We start from the raw sequence: 26,626 nt of genomic DNA on the forward strand, positions 1-26,626 counted from the left end.
TCAATAGCAAATCAAAACAATACCAACCTAGACATCTGCTGAAAATTGAAGATGCATGAATGTATCTGTATTAGAGAAACTCATTGACATAAAAATAGCACGTTTGGGACACATCATATCACTAACTGTGCTTCAAACGCTACACCCGCTACTCAGCTAAGGGGAATTGTGGGTAGTATTTGTGTGTGTGTGAGGGGGGGGGGGGGGGAGGTGGCAAGAGGGCAAGAGGGACGGGGGATGGGGAGGAATTTTAGGGGCACTCGACGGAAGGGGTATCAGCGACTACTGACGCCACCGTTAAAGCTTAAAACGATCTATACGACATAATGACGACATCACATTTGCTTCAATTAATGTTTTGCAAATTTTTAGTTTCGGCAGAAATACAATCTACTATATGGTTCAGTCATCGTAATAAAAACAAGGATCCTTCACAGAGTGTCGATTCAGTATGCACGGAAACCATTTTTATAAGATATTGGTGGAACTGGATTATGTGCACGGAAGTTCTGAAAATATAAAATAAAAACAAAAACAAGGCGCAACACTTAAAATGTACACTACTGGCCGTTAAAATTGCTACACCAAGAAGAAATGCAGATGATAAACGGGTATTCATTGGACAGATATATTATACTAGAACTGATATGTGATTACATTTTCACGCAATTTGGGTGCATAGGTCCTGAGAAATCAATACCCACAACAACCACCTCTGGCCGTAATAACGGCCTTGATACGCCTGGACATTGAGTCAAACAGAGTTTGCATGAAGTGTACAGGAACAGCTGCCAATGCAGCTTCAACACGATACCACATTTCATCAAGAGTAGTGACTGGCGTATTGCGACTAGCCAGTTGCTCGGCCAGCATTGACCAGATGTTTTCAATTGGTTAGAGATCTGTTGAATGTGCTGGCCAGGGCAGCAGTCGAACATCTTCTGTATCCAGAAAGGCCCGTACAGGACCTGCAACATGCGGTCGTGCATTATCCTGATGAAATGTAGGGTTTCGCAGGGATCGAATGAAAGGTAGAGCCACGGCTCGTAGCACATCTGAAATTTAAATTCCACTGTTCAAAGTGCCGCCAATGCGAACAAGAGGTGACCGAGACGTGTAACCAATGGCACCCCATACCATCACGCAGCGTGATACGCCAGTATGGTGATGACTAATGCACACTTCCAGTCTGCGTTCACCGCGATGTCGCCAAACACGGATGCGACCATCATGATGCTGTAAACGGAATCTGGATTCATCCGAAAAAATGACGTTTTGCCATTCGTACACCCAGGTTCGTCGTTGAGTCTGTGATGCAGCGTCAAGGTTAACCGCAGCCATGGTCTCCGATCTGATAGTCCATGCTGCTGAAAACATCGTCGAACTGTCTTGCAAAGATCCCCATCTGTTGACTCAGGGATCGTGACGTGGCTGCACGATCCGTTACAGCCATGCGGATAAGATGCCTGTCATCTCGACTTCTAGTTATACGAGGCCGTTGGGATTCAGCACGGCGTTCCGTATTACCCTCCTGAACCCACCGATTCCATGTTCTGCTAAGAGTCATTGGATCTCGATCAACGCGAGCAGCAATGTCGCGATACGATAAACCGCAATCGTGGTAGGCTACAATCCGACCTTTATCAAAGTCGGAAACGTGATGGTACGCAATCCTCCTCCTTAGACGAGGCATCACAACAACGTTTCACCAGGCAACGCCGGTCAACTGCTGTTTGTGTATGAGAAATCGGTTGGAAACTTTCCTCATGCGAGCACGTTGTAGGTGTCGCCACCGGCGCCAACCTTGTGTGGATGCTCTGAAAAGCTAATCATTTGCATATCACAGCATCTTCTTTCGGTCGGTTAAATTTCGCGTCTGTAGCACGTCATCTTCGTGGTGTAGCAATTTTAATTTCCTGTAGTGTAGAAGACAAAAACGACTGGAATTGAAAGTAGTATTATAAGTTTAAAAACAATCTTAAGATTTGGAAGCTGAGCAGTTTGCAACTACTTCATGGAGAGCCTTCTAAACAAGATAGAGTAGAAGAAGGCTGGCTATTATTTCTTCTTTCCCTCTTTCTTGTGGCGGTTTAGTGTGAACGTGGATGAAATATTCATTTGTGGGATTAAAGGCATTGGAATGTTACGTCGAAATTGTGTGGATGCTAATTTATTTTGATAATCTGTTCCATTCCAATGAATACGATGTCAGTTCTCATCTTTCTCTATAGAAATAGACCACAAAAACAAAATACACTGACGGAAGAAAAGCCAACACCACGAAGGAGTTGTGCGACAGAAACGGCAGTGGGCAGGCAAGTTTCTGCATCTGAAAGATCATGTTAATTCGGGTCTTGCACCACCTGAATAATATTAGCGTTAGTAGAGCCACTGTGAGGATGCAAATCAGGTTTGCTTTAAATACACACAGTAACGGTGGTGGTGAGACTGGACGTGGTGGTTGATATTAGCCAAGAACTCCTGTAAGGCGACAAAGACGCCGTTATCAACGCCTCACTGAATTTGAGCGTTGTCGTGTAATATGGCTACGAGTAGCTGGATATTTCTTTGGTAATACTGCATAAAGGCTTGGCAGGAATGTAGCCACCTACATGTTTGCTGGCACTGGTAGTCACGAGAATGTACGGTCTCAAGAAGACCGGGGTCCAGGCGGCCACGTGGCACTACCGAGAGGGACGGCCATCGTGTTCGGCGTATTCCTCCGGCACATCGTACTATACCTGCAGCAGCAATGGTTCAAATGGCTCTGAGCACTATGGGACTTTTTTTGTTATGGTTTTAGGGCGTAAAACTGCTACGGTCATTAGCGCCCAGTCTGTAAATGGGAACGAAACTCAAAAAAATTGGAGAAACCAAAAATTGAAGGAAAGCTTAAAAAACCACCATAGAAGGGGGTTGGCTGTCCCCAAAAAGAGCTTCAAATGCTTGACGTCATCTCACTGGCACTAATAAACTCAAGAACGCGATCGGCTGAGTGCGTGTCATCTGCTAAAATGGAAGATATATCACGCGACAGCTGTAGGCGGGCGCGTAACGGAGTAAAATAGGGGCACTCAAGTAAAAGGTGTCTTACCGTCTACAGCTGAGAGCAGTGGGGACAGAGTGGGGGAGGATCACCACTTAAAAGATGTCGATGTCTAAAAAGACAGTGCCCTATCCGGAGTCTAGTTAAAATTACCTCCTCCCGACGATGCGTTCGGGAGGAAGAGGTCCAAGCACAGGGAAGAGTTTTCACGTCCCGCAATTTATTATTGGGAAGTGTCGACCAATGTGCATGCCATAAAAGAGTAACACGACGACATAAAACACTCCGTAGATCGGCGAAGGGAATCGTGCGAATAGCTGGCTGAAGAACAGAGACTGCAGCCTTGGCCGCTATATCGGCCGACTATGGGACTTAACTGCTGTGGTCATCAGCCCCCTAGAACTTAGAACTACTTAAACCTAACTAACCTACGGACACCACACACATCCTTGCACGAGGCAGGATTTGAACGTGTGACCGTAGCGGTCGCGCAGTTCCAGACTGTAGCGCATAGAGCCGCTCGGCCACTCCGGCCGGCTGCACCAGCAATCTCAGCAGCAGTTGGCAACACACTGATACAGGGGACTGTTACAAATCAATTAGTTCAAGGAAAGCTCCGAGCCCGACGTTCTGTAGCGTGCATTCTACTTACTCCGAAACACCTCCATTTGCGAGTTCAGTGGTGTCAAGATCGAGCGCAATGGAGAGCAGGGTGGAGGATTGTCGTATTTTCCGACGAAGCTTGATTCTGCCTCGGGGTTAGTGATGGCTGTGGGTTGGTTAGGAGGAGGCCAGTTGAGAGCCTATAACCAACCGGTCTGCCTGCTGCACATACTGGACCTGCACCTAGAATTATGGCCTGGAGTGCGATTTCGTATGACAGCAGGAGCACTCTCGTGACTATCCCACGCACCCTAATTGAAAATTTGTACGTCAGTCTGGTGATTCGAGTTGTTTTGTTGCCATTCCTGAACAACATTCTAAGGGGTATTTTCCGACAGGATAACGCCGCCCACATACCGCTGTCGTAACGCAACATGCTCTACAGGGTGGCGACATGCTGTCTTGGCCTGCTCGGTCACCAAATCTGTCTCCGATCGAGCACATATGGGACATCATCTGGCGACAAATCCTGCGCCACCCAGCAAGTAGCGTTAACCGTCCGTCGACCAAAGTGCATCAGGCGTCGGACCACATCCAATAAATTGCCATCCGGCGTCTGTGCAGCACATTCACGTTTGCATTCAATATTCTAACGGTTACAAGGTTGTTAATGCACCAGCCTTTCACATTTGCTATTGTTCATCTCGCGCTTACATTAACTTGTGATCTTACAATGTTAATTACTTAAACACGCCGCTTAGAGAAATGCATCCAGAAATTTCGTTACCCTAGATTAATTATTTCTTTTTTCCACCAGTGTACAATTGCCGTACGAAACAAACGATGTACGTGGCGCAGTCGATGGAGCACAGGACGTCTCAAGTCCACAATTTAGTCAGTACTAGTTACTCTTGCACTTCTCATGGAAATGTATCGACCGGAGATCTGGTAAACTTGCCGATAAAAGTGTGGGTTGTCACTACACATCTAAACAGCATCTTTCGTACTTAACTTACATACTGTGTTGTTTAACCTACGTTAAGGGCTCAACTTTCATCACGTTTCAATACTTTACCTAGATGTAGAAGATTGCATTGGATGTCATTCAGTTCCTTGGGGCAAAAAGAAGATCTGCTCGATCGAACTAGCACTGACATAAACAGATAGGCACATCTGGGGCCGTCGAATAAAACTATATATTGAATGTTAAATTTGTTTCCAGCGATTAAAGCAGACTGAAAACAGTTCATATAGACAAAAAAAAGCGATATAAAAATAACAAGTGTTCTCACTCCGGAACCATCTCTTGCATAATTTCCAAACAGGTACACCTATAATTTTCTCTTGTCTACCAAATGAGTCACGTACATATCTATGTCGGTTGTGATTATTACTATAGCATCTACATCACTTTGTTTGCAGTAGAAAATTGTTCCACACAACCAAATTTACGCATCAAAATTCTGATTGTGTATGTAATAGACAGGAAAAGTGATTATTACATTTGTTGCAGCTGTTGGAGGTATTAATTTTTCACATCTGTGATCGTCGATCATGAAAGATTATCCTTTAAGTACACATTTTTCAAATACGTTTACCATATGCAAACTGCACAATTCGCTCCAGTTCTACAAATTACAACATCACTTACGTGGAATACGTGGAGAGCATTAGAGCACAGATACCTGATTAAACTAAAAAGATGGAAATTTCGGTGTTCTAATTTGAAAATAGCAAAATAAAAGCCAGTTTCGTATATTCCGGTAGTTCACAATTAGTGTTTACTGTTTCAGTTAAAGAGAATTCCTAAGAAACAGCATGCCAGCCTGGAGTAAAATTTGAGTATACTGATGTGTGCTAATTTCCGTGCACTATATGTTTCAAGTTCGAACCTTCTATGGAAATGGGGAAAAAGTGTTGATAATGAGTGATAGCTATAGTATTAACACTATTAAATTAAATTCATGATGAAATTCAATTGTCCGATCGTGGATACTTGTTAATATGTTACGAATACCCCAAAATGTGGTTAATGTTTGGTGTATACTTTCTACTTATTTCAAAAGGAAAGAGTTTCAATATCCAAACTGAAGGAGACGAATTTGAGACTGTAAGACGTTTCGTTACATCGCTGAAACGTAAGTTTGCAATGATGGTGAAGTGTCAGAAAAATCTGAGAGTCTTTAAGACACTAAACACGTTCTTCGACAAATATAAAGAAATAGATAGAAAACGGGAAAATAAATTTAACTGAAAGCAATGAAAGAAGCGGATGTACAGTTTGGGGGTTTGTAAATAAATACAAGCCGTAGATTGAATATATTCTCTGAATTCTGTACAGGGATAGTTAATCGTGTACGACTGTGGCAATAAAGGGGTCAATTCCTTTATTTCTCTGTATTAAAGTAGTTACACTGGACTCGCATTCGGAAGGACGACGGTTCAATCCCGCGTCCGGCCATCCTGATTTAGGTTTTCCGTGATTTCCTAAATCGCTCCAGGCAAATGCTGGGATGGTTCCTTTCAAAGGGCACGGCCGACTTCCTTTCCCCGTCCTTCCCTAATCCGATGAGTCCGATGACCTCGCTGTCTGGTCTCCTTCCCCAAAATAATCCAATCCTATTAAAGTAGTTAAGTACGACGTTGGGACAATCTAAGGAAAAACAAGGCATCTATACACATTAAGAAAGTATCAGTAACAACTTTATTTTCATCTTGAAGTTCGTGTGCACGGCCCACAGATGACTAAATTTATACTAATTTATTTTTGCCATTCAGTGCAGTCTTATGTCTTCGGGAGCCATATGATTTGATTAATTTGGGTATGAAATTACATACTTTGAAACAGGTCATGTTATAAGAGTTAAGTAAACAAGTGTGTGTGCGGAACAGAGTATGGCAAAAGTATGAGACTTTTCGTAGTGACAAATAATTACCTGAAACAGAGACTGAATTCACATTAACAACTGAGGAACAGAGGAATCCTATGTTTCCAGCAAGATGCTGGTATTAAATCATAGAAATTACATTTCTGAGCATGAATGAATAAAAACGCCATTGCTGTTTAGAGCGGGGGAGCATGAGGAAAGAATGCCAACTTTGTTTGACTCACGGTCTCAGACGGAAGACTTGGTAGGCACTTACAAGAGGGAAGATTTAGTAAGCTATAAGCACGCTGGATTTAATTCTTGCGGAATTAAGGTGCCGTTATGTTCATCAGAGTTAATACTGAACTCTGTTGCCGTATAATCTGACACTTTAATATGTTAGTTATAACACAGGGCAAGGCTTTCCTTTACACAGTGAACGATTGAACGATATTTTTACGCTTATCCTCTTTAAAATAATTTACATTCTGTACGGAGATAAATAAAAATATATGATTTCGTATTGTTGATTAGTTCATCAGTGCTACGGGTCTGGGGGTTTATTGTCTCTAGGGTATCTGATTTATAAAAAAAAAAAAAAAAACAAAAAAAAAAAAAAACACCGTATAAGATGCCAAGAGAGCACAATGCTGTTCGAATTTCCACATAGGAGTGCTATAATCAGTTTAATCAGCAGCAGTCCTATTAATGTAAAGAGTAAGAGTAATTAAATGCCGAAGATCACCTACTCCTTGAAACGTTTTGAAATGTATAAATGTCTGTAAAAAAAAACCACAGAGATATTATTTTAAGCATACGTGGTTAATGTGGGAGCCTGACTCACCAGAGCGAGTGCAATCGTACACAATGGTTAGTAATGTGAAATGTGCACAATACGTTCTATAAAGTTTCTGCACGTATGTGACACCGTTGTGGTATATAATCGAAACTCAGCAACGTTATGGCTACTATTGCTCCGTGTCTTAATCGGAATCTGTGGCATCGTAGTCAGGTAAAGGCTACCAACAACAGTCACCGGAATATCGCAATATTTAACACAATGATGCAACCACTGTGTGATTCAAGAGCCTTTGTACAGAAATTGTATCTGTATGAGGCCGAGCGAGAGCCACTTTAAGGTTACGTGGGACCCATAGCACTGATGAACTAATCAACAATACGAAATCATATATTTTTATTTATCTCCGTACAGAATGCAAAGTCTAATGAGGTTTTATGTTAATAACCTACGTACAAACACGTGATACGCAGGTTTATTTTACAAACATGATCTGACAACATATACAACGTTATACAAGACACTAAAATTACCTGTCACAGATGACTTGTATTAGCTCCTTCCATACTGTTTGTTACTAACAAATTATGGAACTGAAATAAGGTACATTGAAAACGATCAAGTGACCAGTTGTTTCATTAAGTAGGTTATGCTAGGTAACCACTGATCTAGATAATTAACATTCCTCGAATTACAGCCGGGCGGTGCTGATACTTGTCTCCCATTACAGGTGCTGACTTATGCACACTGTTCCGAAACTGGCAATAAATTAGTACAGTCTCGATGTAAAGTAAAAAACGTCGTGTTATAAATTTACAAAGTTTACAGCTCTGGAACGAACAAAATTTCACTAAATACTCCGTAATTATGTGGCACATAGCGAAACATTAAGATACAACGGTTGGACAACCCTGATCTACGTTGTGCTTAGTACCGGATGTTGAAAACCCAACGCTGTCACATTAAGCGGGAGAGAACGATAACACAGCCATATCTGAAGAGGTTAAACATTAAAGCAGGCATTAAACTTCACTGAAATACTTGAAAACATGGCTCACAAACACAATGTAAAAATACACTGTGTCTGAACTCTAAATTACTGAAAGGAACATAAAACACAATCGCAAAATAACACCAAGGGAGCTAGATGATCACTAAGTTTAATTCAAACACTTAGTGGTCAGACTTTGCAAGTATTCTGGTTGTTTGACTGTTTCAGTTAGCAGCGTACGTCGTTAGGTGTGAGTATATCTCAGCAAACGATTTTAGCCGAACTTTGTTACCAATGTAAGCTACCAAACCTTTTGTCAACAATACTGTAGAGAAAGTTCGTAATAACGCGCAACATCCATAGCGGAACAGAGCATGTAAACAATTGTGCCAATATGTAATACGTAAAAACGTGTTTTGACAAAATAGAAATGAGGTGAATGTATTCTTATAAAGTTGAAAATACGTACAATTTGATATCAATTGCGTATAATTTTTGTTGCTTTAAAAACGCTGCAAAGCCATGCGCACATAATTCTGCACTTTATTATTATTTTTAGTTGAAAACTGGCGGCGTTTAATTAATAACGTGTAGCGTGCAAGTACTTACATCGTGTTTAACACGAAACAACCAGTTTCGAAAGACAATGCTCTTACCATAATGTTGACAACACTCAACACTTACAGTTGGAAGACTGATACTCTAACATCTGCTGCGCCTCTTTCATAACGCTGCAAACATACTGTAGAAGTTTTAGTGTCAGTACGCAACTGCTAACTTGCGGGTTTCTGGCACCTCCATTCGTTCATCCACGTTCTGAGTGTACTGTACGAGTCGACACGCTGGATTCTTCTTATTTGAATTAAACTGATTAATCAAAATACATGTTCTTTAAGACATATATTAGCTTTAAAGAGTCAATAGTTTTGCCTTCAGGCCGACTGGGTCCCAATGGTAAAAGTCAAACATCAGGCAAGGAATGACTTTATTGCTTATATAACGCGTTTCGGAATTTATTCATCATCAGTTATCCAGGATCGATTGCTGCACAAAGATGTAGAATTTTTGTTGTGTGTAAAATAAGACTGAGTAGCCTGCGAACGAAATTCTATAAGTGTAGCAATCTTTCCTGAATATCTGGTGATGGATAAATCCCAGACGCGTCATATGAACAGTAAGTTCTTTTCTCGCCTGATGTTTGACTGAATGCAGAACTACTGGTTATTATAACAAGGGTCGCTTGCCTCCTGTACGATTTTATGTCACATTTATTTTACGTTTATTTCATTCTCATAAATGCTTCGCCGACCTGAAACACGCGTTAACTCACTGCGGCGTCTCCCAAGTTACCTGCTTGCCCCGAACGAAAGAGAAGATGCTCTCGTTAAGCGCAAAAAAACACAGTTACGAAATTCCTGAGAAGGCGTAGATTAGTCTGAATTAATTGACCTGTTCAGGTGTAAGGTAAAACAGTGGTTTAACCACATGTTTTGAGTGTTGACGTGATGGTGAGAGGAATGTCTTTCGAAACGTATAGTAAATTTGTATTACGTACTATGTAATTGGTCTACAGCTATCAGTTATTATTGATAAAATATAACGACTGCTATCTCATAACTTAGAAGTGGACAGTATTAAATTGTTGACCCTAAACTTCCCTCCCATGTATAGCAGGCATGGTGGTTTAAGGGCCCCTGACAGTGAAGGGGCCGTAGAAAGTTCTATTTCTGTTGTGGGGTGAGAATGCATGTTGAATGAAAAACTTGCGGATGTCATAAATCCCGCAGGTGCATGTCGACGAGCAGGTTAATGTTGAGAGAGAGCCGGAAGGTGTGCTGTGCGGGTAGCGTGCAGGCTCGGCGCTGGTGTTGACAGCGAGGCGGGCAGCAGACGCCGGGCAGGGGGCGTGGCCGGCCGCGTCCGCTTACTCACCCATCCTGTTCATGACGGTGAAGGCGGTCTCTGCCTGCGCGTCGTCCGGACGTTGCGGGCGGACGGAGCTCCGGCTGCGTGCCGCAGGTGCCGGGGCTGCTAGGGGCGCGCGCCGCCGCGGCGCATACCAGGTCTGCCGGGCGGGCAAAGTGGCGGCGGGGGTCGCAGCGGGCGGACGAGCGCAGTGCGGCGTCGGCGTCGGCGTCGGCGTCGGCTGTGGCGGGCTGGCTACGGCGGCGTCAGCGGCGGCTACGGCGGGCTTCGGTCGGCGACTGGGCTGCTGCGGCCCGACGCCGCCACGCGCCGCGCCGCGCGCGCCCCTTGCGGCCGCCGCCGGAGGCTCGGCGCGACCAACCCCGCGCGCGTACTTGGCGCCCGTACCTTTCTCCCGCATAGGTGGATGCTTCCGCTTTGGAGCATGAAGGAGGCTTTTCGCGCGTGTAATTACATTCGTTTCGGGTGATGCGAGAGGAAGCTCTTCTCGATATTATACCTCCCCCGTCCTCTCTCAACCCCATCCCTACCAAAAGTCAAGTTTGGCCACTGTCTAAGGCTATCCTGTGCACTCTGTACTATGTATCATGTAGGTGCATAAGTTCGTAGTATATTTTATAATTTTTAACATTTTTATGCAGCGACAGCAACTGATATTGTTTATATAAGAATATACAGCCTACAGTTGCAGGTTAACTTTATCGTTTACCTAGGTTTCAACGTTAGTAATAACGTCTTCTCCAGAACCCGCAAAAAGTTAATACTATAATGTGCTAGTAAATTATATTAGATATGGTCGTCCTACAGGATGCAACGTGTACTACTTACATAAAATATTATTTAAATGTTTGCCTAAAACAAGCCATGTCGTAAGTCAACTTTATAAAACTAGATGCATAACCATAAGGTTTTGTCACTTCTATTAAACAAGCTGTAGCAAATTCACTTAAAGCCCGTTGTATGGGCCTCGTCGTGTGACTTTTCATCATCATCCAGGAAAGTGGCGAAATTGGACTGAGCAAAGATTGGATAATTGTACGGGCGCTGATAACCACGCAGTTGAGCGCCCCACAAACCAAACATCATCACATCGTCGTGTGACTAGAGACTGCGGACCGCGAGGGCTTCGCGGTCTGCCTCACACAGGGCGGCGCGCATGCGCGAGACGTATAGAATCAAACTCTTATTAGGCACGCGTCAGATAACATTTTTGCTATGAATTAATTTTATACTTTACTATTGTAAGTTAATTACAGTATCGAGCATGACTACGTTTTACATTCTACTACAGAGCCTTCTAAACTGACCAACAAATCTCGTATGAACATCTGTAGGAGAGGTTCTATATATTACAGAAAGGGTAATGGTCGCAAGCATTATGAACTATTGTAAACCTAATATAGGCTGGAAGCCTTCGAAGTATGCCCTATTTTTCGGATACAGTTGATCGTTCAGTAAATTGCCTCTATCTGTAATTAGGTGTGCATAAATTTGTATTTCCTCAAGCGTGTCGAGTCTATATCCCTTAACTTCATGATGTAGTAGCTCCACGTCACGTAAAGGTTTAGGTGTATGAGCCCTTTATTAGAAGATGTTCTTTAAACCTAACTGCTATAGCTCTGCCTGTTTGACCTATGTAATAACATGGACAGTCATCACACATACTCTTATATACGCCTGATTTCGCTGACTTATCACAGTCTTTCTCAAGGGAATGAACCAAGTTTTGCTTTAAAGACTTGTTTTCGGCAAACATTTAAATAATATTTTATGTAAGTACTACACGTTGCATCCTGTAGGACGACCATATCTAATATAATTTACTAGCACATTATAATATTAACTCTTTGCAGGTCCTGGAGAAGACGTTATTACTAACGTTGAAACCTAGGTAAACGATAAAGTTAACCTGCAACTGTAGGCTGTATATTCTAATAAAACGTAGTATATTTGTTTCGAATGTTCGTATAGCGCTCCTACGAGTTTATTTATCGAATGTTATTTTTTATTTGTAATTCACTGTTGCTATTTGAGTTTGCTTATCGTCATTTTATCATTTAGAGATAGGGACTGGAGCTGTGGATGCTACAAAATGGAGGACCATGTGGAGAAATAGGAACATTTCCGACAAATTCTCTTGTATTTCAATGGAGAGGTGATAGCAGCGGGAACATCCATAAACAATTTGTCCGTACGTGGTGATAATGCCACTGGAGACAGCAAGCTAAGAAAATGGTTTTCTTGTTTTAAGGCGGATCGTTTTCACCATTAATAGCTCATCACATTCAGGAAGACATTCGCAATTTGATGAAGACCGTTTAAACGCATTGATCCACAATGACGCCCATCACTATGCTTGAGAGCTGGCAAATGTGATGCAATTTAGTCATTTCTTCATCGTACGACATATGCATGCAATACGGAAAGGTCAAAAATCTGGTGTTATGTGTACCGAGTGCTTTAAGCCAAAATCACAAAAATCAGCGAGTGGCCAAATGTGCATCTCTGCTTGCTCACCGTCAACTGGCTTGTCAACAACACCGACCATGCCTAACCAATATCATTACCGGTGACGAGGAGTGGTGTCCTTATGATAATATAAGGAAAAGAAAGGAATGACTGAGCACGAACAAAGCAGAAACTTCCCCTACAAAGTACTGCTCGCATCCACAAAAGATGATGTCACGCATCGGGCTGGTCAGCGATGGTGTGGTGTACTGGGAATTGATTTCGCTAGATGTAACCATCACTGCCGACATTTATTGTCAGCAATTGAGACGTCTTCACCGAGGACAACGACCAGGACGGTTGTGTGAAGTAAAGCTACTCTACGATATCACCTGCTCGCATTCTGCTAGACTGGCATAAAACAGTATACAAGTCTTGGGTTATGAGGTCATCCGCACCCACCTCATTCACCTGATCTTGCGCCTTAATATTTTCATCTTTTTCGCTCTCTACCCAACAACCTTCAGCCAATTTCCTTTCCGTATGAAAACGCACTCCGAACAAAGCTTGATGAGTTCTCTGCCTCAAAACCGCGTGATTCGTACAGTCGCGCAATCGGAAAGTTATCCCAGTGTTAGAAGACTGGTGTAAATAGTGAAGGAGATTGTATTATTAATTACTAAAATCTCTGTTATGAGTACTGTTGCGTTTATTAAACTTACGAAAAACATTATGAAAATATGCGCCAACCTAATAAAAGTTGTAATGCGTGGGGAGACCACAAAAATGGGAACTTCTGAAATGCGTTATGGCAGTCATATACAGTTTGCAGCACTGAGGAAAAGGGCCTTGAGATGTAAATCAACTCCTCATTTTTATAATCATGGATCAGTGGAACGGTCAACAGGCTGCTTTTGTCATAAAAATGTGTACAATGGTGACTGGGAAAGTGTGAAGAGGGCGTTTCGATGTTGTTTTTTTTATTTTTTTCAATTTAGGACGTCATACACAGGTCCTCTCATAACACGTGATAAAAGCATGGATCAAAAATTTTGAAGAGACTGTATCTGCTCTTGAAAAGAAAACAGGACGACCGAGAAGTGCTCGTACTCTGCAGAATAGGAAACCTGTGCACGTTTCAGTCCTGTGGAGCCCACGCAGTTCTATTCGTAAGACAGCTGCTGCGGGTAGTATGTCATGAGAGAGACTGTTCACCGCGTTCTCCATTTTCATGTAACATTTCATCCGCATAAGCTGCAGATCGTGGAATAACTGAATGAAAACGACCACCAGTTGCGCCTAGAATTATGTCAGCAAATTATGACAAACATAAGCGAGGACACTGGATTTCTGGTCAAACAGTGGATCTCGGATGTTGCGTAAATAAGCAAAACTACAGTTGCCGGACGGACAGCAACCCTAATGAAATTCATGAGCGCCCTTTACACATCAACAAGGTGACAATTATGGTGTGCAGTTCAGTCACACGGTGTCATTCCTACCTTACTTTTTCGAACATGAAGAGAGTGTGACTTTCGATCGGCATATAGAGTTGTTGAAATGGTTTATTGCTCTTGCATTGAACAATATTCGACAACTTCATTAAACATGCTTTATACAGGATGCTGCAACATGTCCACACCGCAAGGCGGTCAGTCGATGGCAGCTGTGCTAGAATTGTTCGGTAACCGAGGCATCTCAAGATTCGGTGACGTTCTCTGGCCCCAAAATCAACGGAATTGTCCGTTTGTGATTTTTTTCTTGTGGCGCTACCTTAAGAGTCGGGCCTACAATACTCACCAACTTCACAAAACTTGGTTTTATAAGCATGGTGCGCCTCTCACACTGCAAGGCAAACAATGGTAACTGTGCGGTAATCATTCTGTACTTCTTTAGGGTTCTGTTATTTTCTCTAATCGTGTCATCTCAAAATTCGATGACAAATCACGGGATTTGTCCGTTTCAAATTTTTTTCTTAAGGGGCTATCTTAAAAGAGTCGGGTTGACATGACGTGCCCAAGAACTCTAGATGAATTGAGACTAGGAATTCAAGATGGAATTCGTGTCATTCCAGCTGATATGTTGCAGTACTCAATTAGAAAACTCAATAGCATATTGGAACAATGAATTCGTACAGGATGTCACCATCTACAGGACGTTATCTCCAAACACTGATAATTTGGGTGATTGTCTCTTATAGGGTAAGCTCTACTGGTTGAACTGCTGTCAATAATTTTTGTTGTATTTTTTCTGTTTCTATTGCGTGTTTCAAAATTTGCTGCTTTCCTGTGCCACCTGTATATATGGGATGTTTCAGGAGGAACAGAAATATGTTGGAAAGTAACAGTACAGATTAACTCGAAGAAAGTATTCCGTTATGTGTATAGGTTTGGTGTGTTGCAGAGATATATCGTCCGTCCAAAAAGTTTCGGTACTTATTCTATTCCTGCCGTGCAAGAGCCGTCAGCGCAGTGACTCCGGTGGCAGCTTTAACTAACAACTGTAAACAACATATTATATGCATTCGGCCAGTCAGTTGTAAGTAGCCAGTGTTAAGAAATGGAAGTGCGGCCCTAGTATGAAACAAATCTCAATGGAGAAACGATTGAACATCTATAAACCAAGTGGTCGGAACATTCCCCATTGTGTTTTCAAGAAGAGAAAAGTGCGTGCAAAGTTTGTCCCGCACACATTGTTCCCTGTACAAAACCCACGATGCGCGGACGTGTGCCACCATTTGATTGCAATGAAAAACGCGGACGATTATTTTCTGGAAAAAATAATCCCGGGAGACGAGACATGGCATTATCAATAAGACCGTGTCACAAAGCGATAATGTCCAGAGTGGATCTCTGATGCTTCTGCAGAGTCAAAGTAGGTGTGAATGTGTAAGTAGGCTGTTTAGGTTTTCTTATTGGTAACGCCACGTAGCGCTCTGTATGAAAAATGACTAGCTGTGCTGTGTGCAGTCTGTGGCTAGTTTGCATTGTTGTCTGCCATTGTAGCGTTGGGCAGTTGGCTGTTAACAGCGCGTAGCGTTGCGCAGTTGGAGGTGAGCCGCCAGCAGTGGTGGATGTGGGGAGAGAAATAGCGGAGTTTTGAAATTTGTAAGACTGGATGTCATGAACTGCTATGTATATTATGATGTTTCAACACTATTTAGGTAAATACATTGTTTGTTCTCTATTAAAATCTTTCATTGGCTAACTATGCCTATCAGTAGTTAGTGCCATCCGTAGTTTGAATCTTTTATTTAGCTGGCAGTAGTGGCGGTCGCTGTATTGCAGTAGTTCGAGTAACGAAAATTTTTGTGAGGTAACTGATTTGTGAAAGGTATAGGTTAATGTTAGTCAGGGCCACTCTTTTGAAGGGATTGTTGAAAGTCAGATTGCGTTGCGCTAAAAATATTGTGTGTCAATTTAAGGACAGTCATGTAAAATTGTTCAAAGGGGACGTTTCAAATGGGACGCAAGAGTTGAACAACATCCCATAGAAAGACTTCACAGGTTTGTATGAACGTTCTGCGCGTGCTCAAGTGGGGGGGAGACTATATGCAACATCTGAAGCTTTAATGCCATCACCTTTACTTTTCTATATTTTTTTTATTAATACAAATACAAAATTTACTAGACAGACGAGGTAGAGATGTTAGGAAATCAACCCAAAACAGATATTCACAGGAAGTGATAAATAAAGGCAATCGATTAAATTTGAAGATGATTTTCACAAAATGCCACCTCTGACAACATGCACTCTGTCTCTTGAACACACCACGTGTAGCTCGCCTGATGTCGGCGTACTTTTATGAGTGCAAAATTATTCATACTACGAACCATCAATTCGACTCTTGTGTCCAGTTTTTTGCCTGATGTCGGCGTACTTTTATGAGTGCAAAATTATTCATACCACGAACCATCAATTCGAATCTTGTGTCCAGTTTTTTTTTTTTTTTTTTTTTTTTTTTTTTTTTTTTTTTTTTTTTTTTTTGTAGAATTCGCCTTTCAATCACCTCTACAGCCAGAAATCTATAGGGGCAAGGTGCACGGACATCGATGGCCCAGAAACATCACCATTTCTGTCGATCTGTCTTCCTGGAAATTTTGGGATTACATAACGTGTCACCTGGTGAGTGAAATATGTAGGGAACCCATGGTGCTAGAAGAACATATTCGTTCTTGTATCCAAAAGAAGCTCTTACTATAATGGTGGGAGCTAGTTTTCAAAAAAGTCTAGATGGTGGGACCGTGTAACACAACAGTGCCAATCAGTCGATTGTCCATCATGCCACACCACACCTTTACACAAACGAATTCTTGAGAATATTTCTAAAATGTCATGTGTATTTCGTAGGGCCACTGACGTGACTACGTGTGCCATTGAGACCGCCGCGAGTGGAAGTGGCTTCATCAGTAAACAGTATTGAGAGATTGTCTCGGAGATTTGCAACTATCCAACGACAAAATTCCAATCACAAAGTTTCTTTTCCATCTCGAAAGTGTTGAATCCTCTGTAATTAATAACAATATAGGCCGCAAATACACAATGTACACCACACGCTATCCGTGGAACACCGATAAGTGTAGGAATTCTGTATGTGGTTGTTGAAGAGCTACATTCTACAAACAGAATAATGTCTTCTGATTTGTACATACTCCATTTGTTTGGGCACCAGATGACATACGACTGCCGGGCATTACTCCACTCTCAAGAACTTAGATAGAACACAAGTAAACACTGTTGAAATTGTTATTCTGCTGTTAGGGAATTTTCTGTCGTATCCTCTAGAAGCAGCAGTTTCCACTGCGAAACCCATACAGGAATACCATAATGGCATACTCAGCATTTAAAAGTACGTACAGTACAATGGGCCAACAAATCACAAGGACAGTTGAAAAATTACTGAGTTCATATAGGACCAGTTCAGTCCACTCTTAGCAACACTGTTCCCTACAGTAAAGTGATTGCAACACAGCAAACTCGATACTTGCGTAGAGCGATAGCAGCGCTACAGTTAGGATATGGTGATATTGATCTCTGTAGCCATTTCCACCACAGTTATTTTCTCATGTTAACGTTTCGCTTAAGTTTCAAAAGAGTCACAGCCATCTGACGTCTTCTGTTTCATTATCAAGGCGCAAAGAGAGTATATCGGAATAAGAATATAATGAATGAAGGTGGCGAGTCTCTACGAGCGTTTCTGTTTCCTTTCAGATTTTATTTCGTATGCGCTTCAGTCTGGAACCGGGCGAACGCAACGGTCGCATGTTCGAATCCTGCCTCGGACATGAATGTGTGTCAGTCCTTAGGTTAGTTAGGTTTAAGTAATTCTAAGTTCCAGGGGACTGATGACCTCAGATGTTAAGTCCCACAGTGCTCAGAGCCATTTTTTTCTTTCGTATGAATATTATTTTAATAACTAGTGGTATTTTATTAACACTGGTGCTACAGTACCACAGCGTGATTGTTTTACATGTTGCAGTTGAAACGTGGACGACTACGAGAGCAGGTATTAATTCATTTGCATTTGTATCTGTGCTGTAATAATGGCTAGACAAACAGGTTTCTGACTGAGAATTTTTCTACAATGATTTACAGATGGCTTGAATAGGTGATTGAACATGAGTTATCGAGCCTCCGAACTGTCTGTGAGCTTGTGTGTTTATATTTGAAGGAAGAAGCTGCTGAAGAAAATGAGCTGTGGCTGTAATTGAGAGTCGAAACTATTCTTTTTTTAATATGTATTTTAACAGTCTCAATTGCAAGTTATGACATACGATTACTAATTTTGATCTCTTTAGATGAGAGCAATAAAGATTTCTGAAATATGAAGTCAAACGTAAGCAGTAACATTATAGGGCTGTCACTATACCGGACTTGTAACGGCATTTGTTAATATCGAGAACATTATCTCCCATAACAAGTTTGTATGAGAAACATTGTTGACATGGGATAGCAGTTATCTTTTGATCAATGTGATGGCAGTATTGCTTTAGTTATTCCTTTGTAGCTCATAGCACCTCTGATTTCTTAAAAGCCAAGTTTAATATAATAGGGCCCCATTCTGTTGTAAATTTTGCTCATCATCCTAACTTAATATTCTAGCTACTCCAAGAGTCAATATTGAAGCTGCTTAAACTTTTAAATAATAGTTTCGCAACTATTCTCGTTCGGACTGCACGTAATAACTACAGTATCGTTGTTGGTAATTCGATAAGTCTTAGTAGTTCAAGGTTTTAATTAAACAAAGAAATTAAATTGCTTCCCTCATTTCTTCCTGCTAGTACCTGGCTTCATCCGCTCCAGTTAGAAACTCTGCCCGTTTCCGTCACTGAAGCTCGATCTTCACCAGGTGCTCAGCCTCGCTGGCTACTAATAGGCGGCACTATGGCAAGCTACGTACTGAGTCTCATGCTGTACCTTTGTTCGTTATTCGTCCATCTATTAAAAATTTTAATTTTTTGAAGCTCGTAAAGTGTCCGCTAAGACGTTTGTTAAAACGGTGAGCTGTATAGAAGCTTGTTCCACTATAAGAACTCGTCTGTAACATTAATAAGCATCGGTGACATGCAACAAATTATAACACCGAGTCAGCACGGAATTCGAACTTTGACATCTGGCTTCGCAGGCTGTGCGCCGTATTTGCGTTACCAAAGCACGTCTCAAGGTTCGGATTGAGGCATATGCTTTCCAAACATTAATTTCCATTCCTTCTAAATTCTACGAAAGATCTCATGTTTCGCCATTTGAGTGGAGGGTGAAGCGAAGTGCTTGGCGTCTCCTACCATGTTGATGAGCTTTGGAAAAGACTAATGTAATCAACGACATGTGGTATACCCCGCCACCAAAAAGGTTACTAGTGTCTAAGGCAGAGCTTTAACTTCTCTGCCCACTCGCGCACTTGTGTTCGACTCAAACAATTTTCACCATTACGGTATGTTACGCTTTTCAACTGCGTCAATATAAGTGACACTTTTCGACCGTCTAATTACGATTGAATGAAACACAGTTTTTGTGCGATACGTGTTTCGCCTTTATTCTTTGGAAGGAATCTTCAGTGGCCAGGTATCTGTATATATATTTTTGTTTACACTATTTACTTTACTTTTGAGACGATGTATACATAGCGTTCAGACAGTCTGATTTTCTATGATGCAGTAATAATTTAAAATTCTGCTTACGTGTTTCGTGGAGTTTTCCTACAAATTGTGTTCTGTTCCATTTTTATCGGTAAACTCCTTCTTATAATTGCCATCTGAAGTTTTGTTTTTCATACTTCACAGTACGGTGAGCTGAACAACTGTTTTGACGTTATGTTTTTGTTAGTATTGCAAACCGTCAAATGTTATATATGTTATATCCAAAGATCGAATAATATTTCTAACTACTGAATGTGTTTTTGTGACATCTGTGATCTGTCTGTGCGTGTCTGCGTGGAATAGTATTTGTCTTAGTACGATTAGATTATAGTGTGTGAATGTTCTGTGTATTTGTATGTGCATGTGTTTGTGCAGGTGTGAGTGTGAGGAAGGGAGGGAGAGGGATACAGAGAGAGAGGGAGGGAGGGGGAGAAAAAGAGAGAGAGAGAGAGAGAGAGAGAGAGAGAGAGAGAGAGAGAGAGAGAGAGAGAGAGCCGGCCGAAGTGGCCGTGCGGTTAAAGGCGCTGCAGTCTGGAACCGCAAGACCGCTACGGTCGCAGGTTCGAATCCTGCCTCGGGCATGGACGTTTGTGATGTCCTTAGGTTAGTTAGGTTTAACTAGTTCTAAGTTCTAGGGGACTAGTGACCTCAGCAGTTGAGTCCCATAGTGCTCAGAGCCATTTTAGAGAGAGAGAGCGAGAGCGGGGGGGGGGGGGGGGGGGGGGGGAATTTTGCTTTAATGTGGCTCCATGTGCAAGTGGAATAATTTTTATATTATCATTTGTTTTATTAAGTTTAGCAGAGAGCCTTTATAGATGCGTATTTGCTCATTTATCACATGTTTGTTCTCAGCAATGGCTTTCTGAAAGTTGTACTTTCTTTACATATCAGGTTCCTGCAAACTTTTACCAGGTTCCACCGCCATCCGACGGTGAATTTCGATTTGTTTCCGCCCTTCTGCCGACAGATATCTACTGACACTCCACTTTTCTACGCTGGTGCAAACCGATAAGGGTGCCGACATCATGTTTCGCTGATCCCCAACATCCTGTTCGCAGGACAGGCGTACGAACACGCTCTAATAATAGTTCTAGGACACCACCAAAAACAGCAGAATACCATAAACTTTGTCGAAGTTTTGTAGTTTGTGTATCTCACCATAGGTCGTCAACATCGGAGGCTCGCACGCTGTTTCAGCAGGACAGACGACGATCTGGGGTCACTATGACAACAATGCTGCTGCGGGCACTACAGTTTTGGAGCGCACATTGGTGAGCTTGGGGCAGTGCAGCAGACGACCACCTTGTGTTCAAGGTTTACCCAACGACATCGACCACGATTGTAGTGGGTGCGACTTCTTCGAAATTGAACCGTGTATCAATCGAAACGTGTCACAAGGACGGATGAGTCACGTTTCTTGTTACGGCAGGTCATTGGTTGTGTCTGGATACGATATAACCCAGAACAGCTGCTCGAAGCATGCACCACACCACGTAGTCAAAGTGGTGTGGCAGTGTTATGACATGGGGGACATTCACCTGACTTGCCTGCGGTTCGTAATGATAGCAACGATGACAGCTGTGGGTTACGTGAACATTAATGTAGACTGGCCGGCATTCCCTCATGTTTGAGTGTGCCCCGCTGGTGACGGCATCGTTCAACAGGATACCTATCCGTGTCAGAAGGTCATAATCGGTGTACAGTGATTTGAGGAGCGTGGTAGTGAAATCACGTTCGTATCTTGGCTACAAAATTTTCCTAATCTGAACACGATGGAACAACTCTGGGTATACCAGGCGCCATCTCCACTCTCAAAAACCACGGACTCAATGCTTACAAGACCTGAATGACCTGTGCGTAGAAATATGGTCTCACATGCTTCAGGAACTTGCCGAATCCACAGCAAGCAGTATCGTTACTGTATTGTGTTCGAAAAGTGAACCACAACCTTATAAAGCAGGTGTAATAACGCTTTCTTCATCAGCATAGGCTTCCATTGTCTATGCTAAGAGGCGTGTTGTTTCTTCCAGCTACTTAACGACTCATTGACATGTAGTATAAATAACGTTGGAGATATAGTGCAACCTTGCCTAAAATCCTGGTCTGCATGTAACTCTCGTGACAGTTTTGGTCCACTTTTTACGCGAGTATATATAATAATGCGCGTAACATAAAAGAACCTCCCGTAATTCAGATCTGAAGCGCAACTCATCTACTGACATTTCCATAGGCCTTGGCTTTCTTTGCTTTTTTATAGGCAACTGTGTCGTTTGGAGACCCCAGATGTGGAATATGGTGCAGTCTAAAGGAAAACAGAACGACTGCATGGCGCGCAGAGGGGGGAGAATAACAGACATGCGTGGCAGCGCGTAAGAGGTAGCAGCGGTGATTCCCGGCGTCAGGCACGAGATACTACACGTCATGTCGGCGGCCGCAGCCGCACTGAAAGATTGGTATTGGCGTGCATGGCGTTCAGGCGCGACAAAGGCCCCCGTCTGGAGGGCTCCGCGCGCCGATAAAACAACATTACGGCCCAGCAGGCGCGGGTAAATAAAATCGATAGATTGTGTACATAAATCAATGATAAGGCTTTTTAGAGGGACGGTAGGAAACTGCTGAGATTGGGCAGGGGGAGGGAGAGTGGACTTGGCAGCTAGTGGACGGAGGCGAAGGGGAGGTGAGCTGGGGTCCGGAGGCGGAAGAATGTGGCGGTGGAGGAATACGGAGGCCACGATGCAGACGACGTCTACACCGAGGAGCGTTGTCCTCAACAGTGACACAGTCACTTCGTGGCCACACGCTTTATCAACGGGTGAAAGCTAAGCACGAGACAAACTTCTGGAGGTGATTCCTGACAGGAAAAGGATGATAAAGTTCATAAAATGTTATATCAACGTATGTCCTTAAATGGAAGGTGAGTCTACAATAAAGCGACTATTACTGTATAAAAAAAAATATAAAAAAAACAGTCTTAGCTACAAAGTTATTTTTATTAGAAATAACGCGTTTCGCCTGGTTAAGTCTTCACCAGACATCAAGAGCAGTTCATGTCACCGGCTGGAAAGGCCATTGGTCAGAAGTGACGTCCAATAAATCATCTAAAACACAGTTCTGCCGGACTAGACCCACTTGGAAGTGTAACGAAACGCAGCGTAGAGCTACATGTACATCGCGTAAACCGTTCGTAAGGCGGCCACATTAGCCATCGTTAACCAATACGGCCGCCTTGTAGACGCTCTACTTACATGATTGTCAGGTTTACGTTATACCTCAGGGTCTGAGAGTTCATCACTTGACTTGCGAAGTATGTTAATGCCGCATCTCATAAACAAAACACACGCAGTGAGCGTAAATGTCTCGCAATTGTGACATCAATACTTTTCCACACAAAGACTGAAATTATCGGATGATAAAATACACATTAAATGGATCCTGAGGTACCTCTGGCTGCTACGAAAATCTCGACACATCTCGCGATCAGAGCTTCAAATGGTTCAAATGGCTTTAAGCACTATGGGACTTAACATCTGAGCTCATCAGTCCCCTAGACTTAGAATTACTTAAACCTAACTAACCTAAGGCCAATCCACACACATCCATGCCCGAGGCAGGATTCAACCTGCGACAGTAGCAGCAGCACGGTTTCGGAGTGAAGCGCCTAGAACCGCTCGGCAACAGTGGCCGGCGCTATCAAAGCTTGAAAGAATCATGCAACAACTCTAATGATAATGTTGTTGTTGAATACATGAGTACCTACAGGGAAAACAACTCTTAATGAAGAAACACGTCTGCTGAAGGCATATGATCACGACATTCTCTTCTAGAGTTTAATTTAAAAAATGAATGAGCACATGACATACGAAATAGAATAGTTAAATGCCGTGCGGAGAGGCCGTATGGTTAGAGGCGACATGTCACGGATTCCGCGGCCCCTCCCGCTGGAGGTTCGAGTCCTCGCTCGGGCATGGGTATGTGTGTTGTTATTAGCATAAATTAGTTTAAGTAGGGACCGATGAACTCAGCAGTTTGCTTCCTTAGGAATTCACACACATTTGAACATTTTCAATCTTAAGTTTCACTTTAGTAGTGGCGACGAACGTAAATGAATTCAGAAAGATGGTGTTCAAATTACACATTATTTCAACTCATGACATTGCTCGTATAACATGGAAGAGCACAGTTGTTGCTGCATAAACTACTTGGAAATCTAAATTTGTTCATAACAAAGAACTTATCCACAAACTACCATAAACAAGAAACCTACGAAAATATCAAGACTTGTTAAGATAATGAGGATAAGGTCTAATCAGTTCACCTATGATTCGGATGTCAGTACAGAAGCGGACTCGTTGCGCTGATTGAGTGGCTGACGCGATATGAACCAGGACTCCGTATAATTTCTCGCAAACTCCTCAATAACAGCTTCCCCAGAAGTTGGACTGGACGAGGAGGCTCTGGCTATATTGATCACCAGACTTTAATGCTGTTCACTTGAACCGCAGGCGAGTCTAAAAGGTGTTGTCTATTTCATAATGATTACTCCTGATTTTGGGTTCATATTCTTGTTACATCGCATGACAAACATCGATTCGTTGTACCTTGCCAGGATCGTGGATATGTCTACTTTTATGTGGTGTGTAAATATTACATTTCAGTTGAAAATGAGGTGGCATACTCTGAAATGTTTAACAGAAAGCGTCTTTTTTCGACCATATTCTGGCGAGTGTTTACTCTGAGGACTGGTAGAAGCCATACCGTAATGAAGGAGAAAAGTTTCCTTCTTACAGTTTAAAGATAGAAACCTTTATTATTTGCAGGCGGGTTTTCGTGATTCGGAACTGCTCGCATACTATCTTTTTCAGGTTCTCGGCAAGCATGCGCACTGATCATCATGGAGATTTCACAACACCGTAAATTAATACATGGTTTCACACAAGTACAAGACAACTAAGCATATCACGAGGACCATACATAACGGCGAATGACAATATGAATATTTCCAATTTCACGGGGGGGCCCTGATGTAAACACTGCAACAATGATCAATGAAATAGTAATACAATTCAGGGGTCCAGCAACTTGATAATCGCGATCACATGGCGCATTAAGATCCGAAATCAAATAAATTAAACACGTGATGTTAGCACTTTAAGTAAATTTATTTGCATAAAAAGAAAACAGGTGTGAAAGGCAACAACAGAGCTTGCATTTACGCTTTTCACCTTCTTCGTACGTATTAACAGGAGGTGAATTGCAGCAATTACTGCAACAAAGGACTAGCTGAAGACAAAGTAAATCCGCCTACAAATAGAGGATGGTTGTATCTTTAAACAGTGAAATGGAAGTCCTGTGGAAGATGCCCACTAGCAAGACCAAAGAAGAGATGGAGGGATGGAATCCATGAGGACTTGCTGCAGATTGGAATAAAGAATGATTAGCAGCAGGAGGCACAAAAAAGAACCCAGTGGAGGAGGAACCTTGTAGCAGCACGCGGTCCTCTGGGCCTGATCGCGTAAAACAGTAAATAAGTGTAGCACGCGGATTTCCTGTGACCTCCGGTGAATATTACGCGTGTTGTTAATGACATTTCGTGTGAACGTGGCCTCATTAGTGAACAGAATTAATGGAAGCAAATGGCGAACGAGTGACAAATTTCAAGTCGTGTAGCATTGTCGCCAATGTGGAGATTGTGGACACGATGTATGTGAAATGGATACAAGTTTTTTCAGACGTAATTGTCGTGACACCCTTGTTCGCGGGACACTGATATGTGCAGAATGTCATGGTGTACCGTTAGTGTTTCTACTCTGTACCATTTCATCAATGTGCTGCTGTTCCTGCGCAGGTTACAGAAGTATACAATCAGACGAAAAATGGTAATTTGGAAAATAACTGCTGCTGAAAACTCTCGTAAGCACCTCATGATCAGTAATTCCAGCAGCGGGAGCACTACTTTGGCACCTAAAGAGGTGGTTGCGGTAAAACACACACGTGCGAGCCTCCAACCCAAAAACAAATAAACATTAAATGTGTTCTGTCTCGGAAACCATTCGGAATAGGGCACAAGACGATATGTTTTTTGTTGCTATTGAGCGTTCCTGTTATACCCCTGAATATTGGACATTCCTCCTGGGACACCCTGTATAATATTTGTTAGAATCATATGATGCCAGTTGAATCACTTCATTTCCTTTCATTGTTCGACTTCTCTACACCACAAATATTATCTTTAAGTGACACGACCCTTACATCGTTAGATGTTGTTGCAACTCCAGTGAGTACTACTTTTTCTCTCTCTCTCTCTCTCTCTCTCTCTCTCTCTCTCTCTCTCTCTCTCCCTCTCCCTCTCCTTCCCTCCCTCTCTCCTCCCTCTCTCTCTCCTTTTCTCTCTTTCTCTCTCTCTCTCTCTCTCACACCAGTGCGATCCCCCACATACTATAAGCATGCGACAGTATTAAAGACCATAGCCGACATAATAGAAATGGCCGGGCAAAAAAGTGGAGTGGCGTGGTGGCGGAGCGTTTGACCAGTCGGTAGTGCATGGAGCCCAAGGGAGAGTGAGTGTACTTTGACACCCCCCCCCCCCCCCCTCAACGACAGAGAACGGTGTTCTTTGTAGCCTATGTGATGAACAATTTCGCGCTAATTACGGGCAATTATCGGTCGCCAGAAACTCTTCAGCCTATTTAATTTAAATAAGCCGGCGATGCCAATAACCCGAAATGTCATTTGCCACAGCCTGAAACCCTTTTAGTCATATTTGTTTAGTTATGCAAATATAAACTTCCGTTAATTATTCCTAGCTTTAGA

The sequence above is a fragment of the Schistocerca serialis genome, chromosome 4 (assembly GCF_023864345.2).
Source record: "Schistocerca serialis cubense isolate TAMUIC-IGC-003099 chromosome 4, iqSchSeri2.2, whole genome shotgun sequence".
NCBI classification, from domain to species: Eukaryota; Metazoa; Arthropoda; class Insecta; order Orthoptera; family Acrididae; genus Schistocerca; species Schistocerca serialis.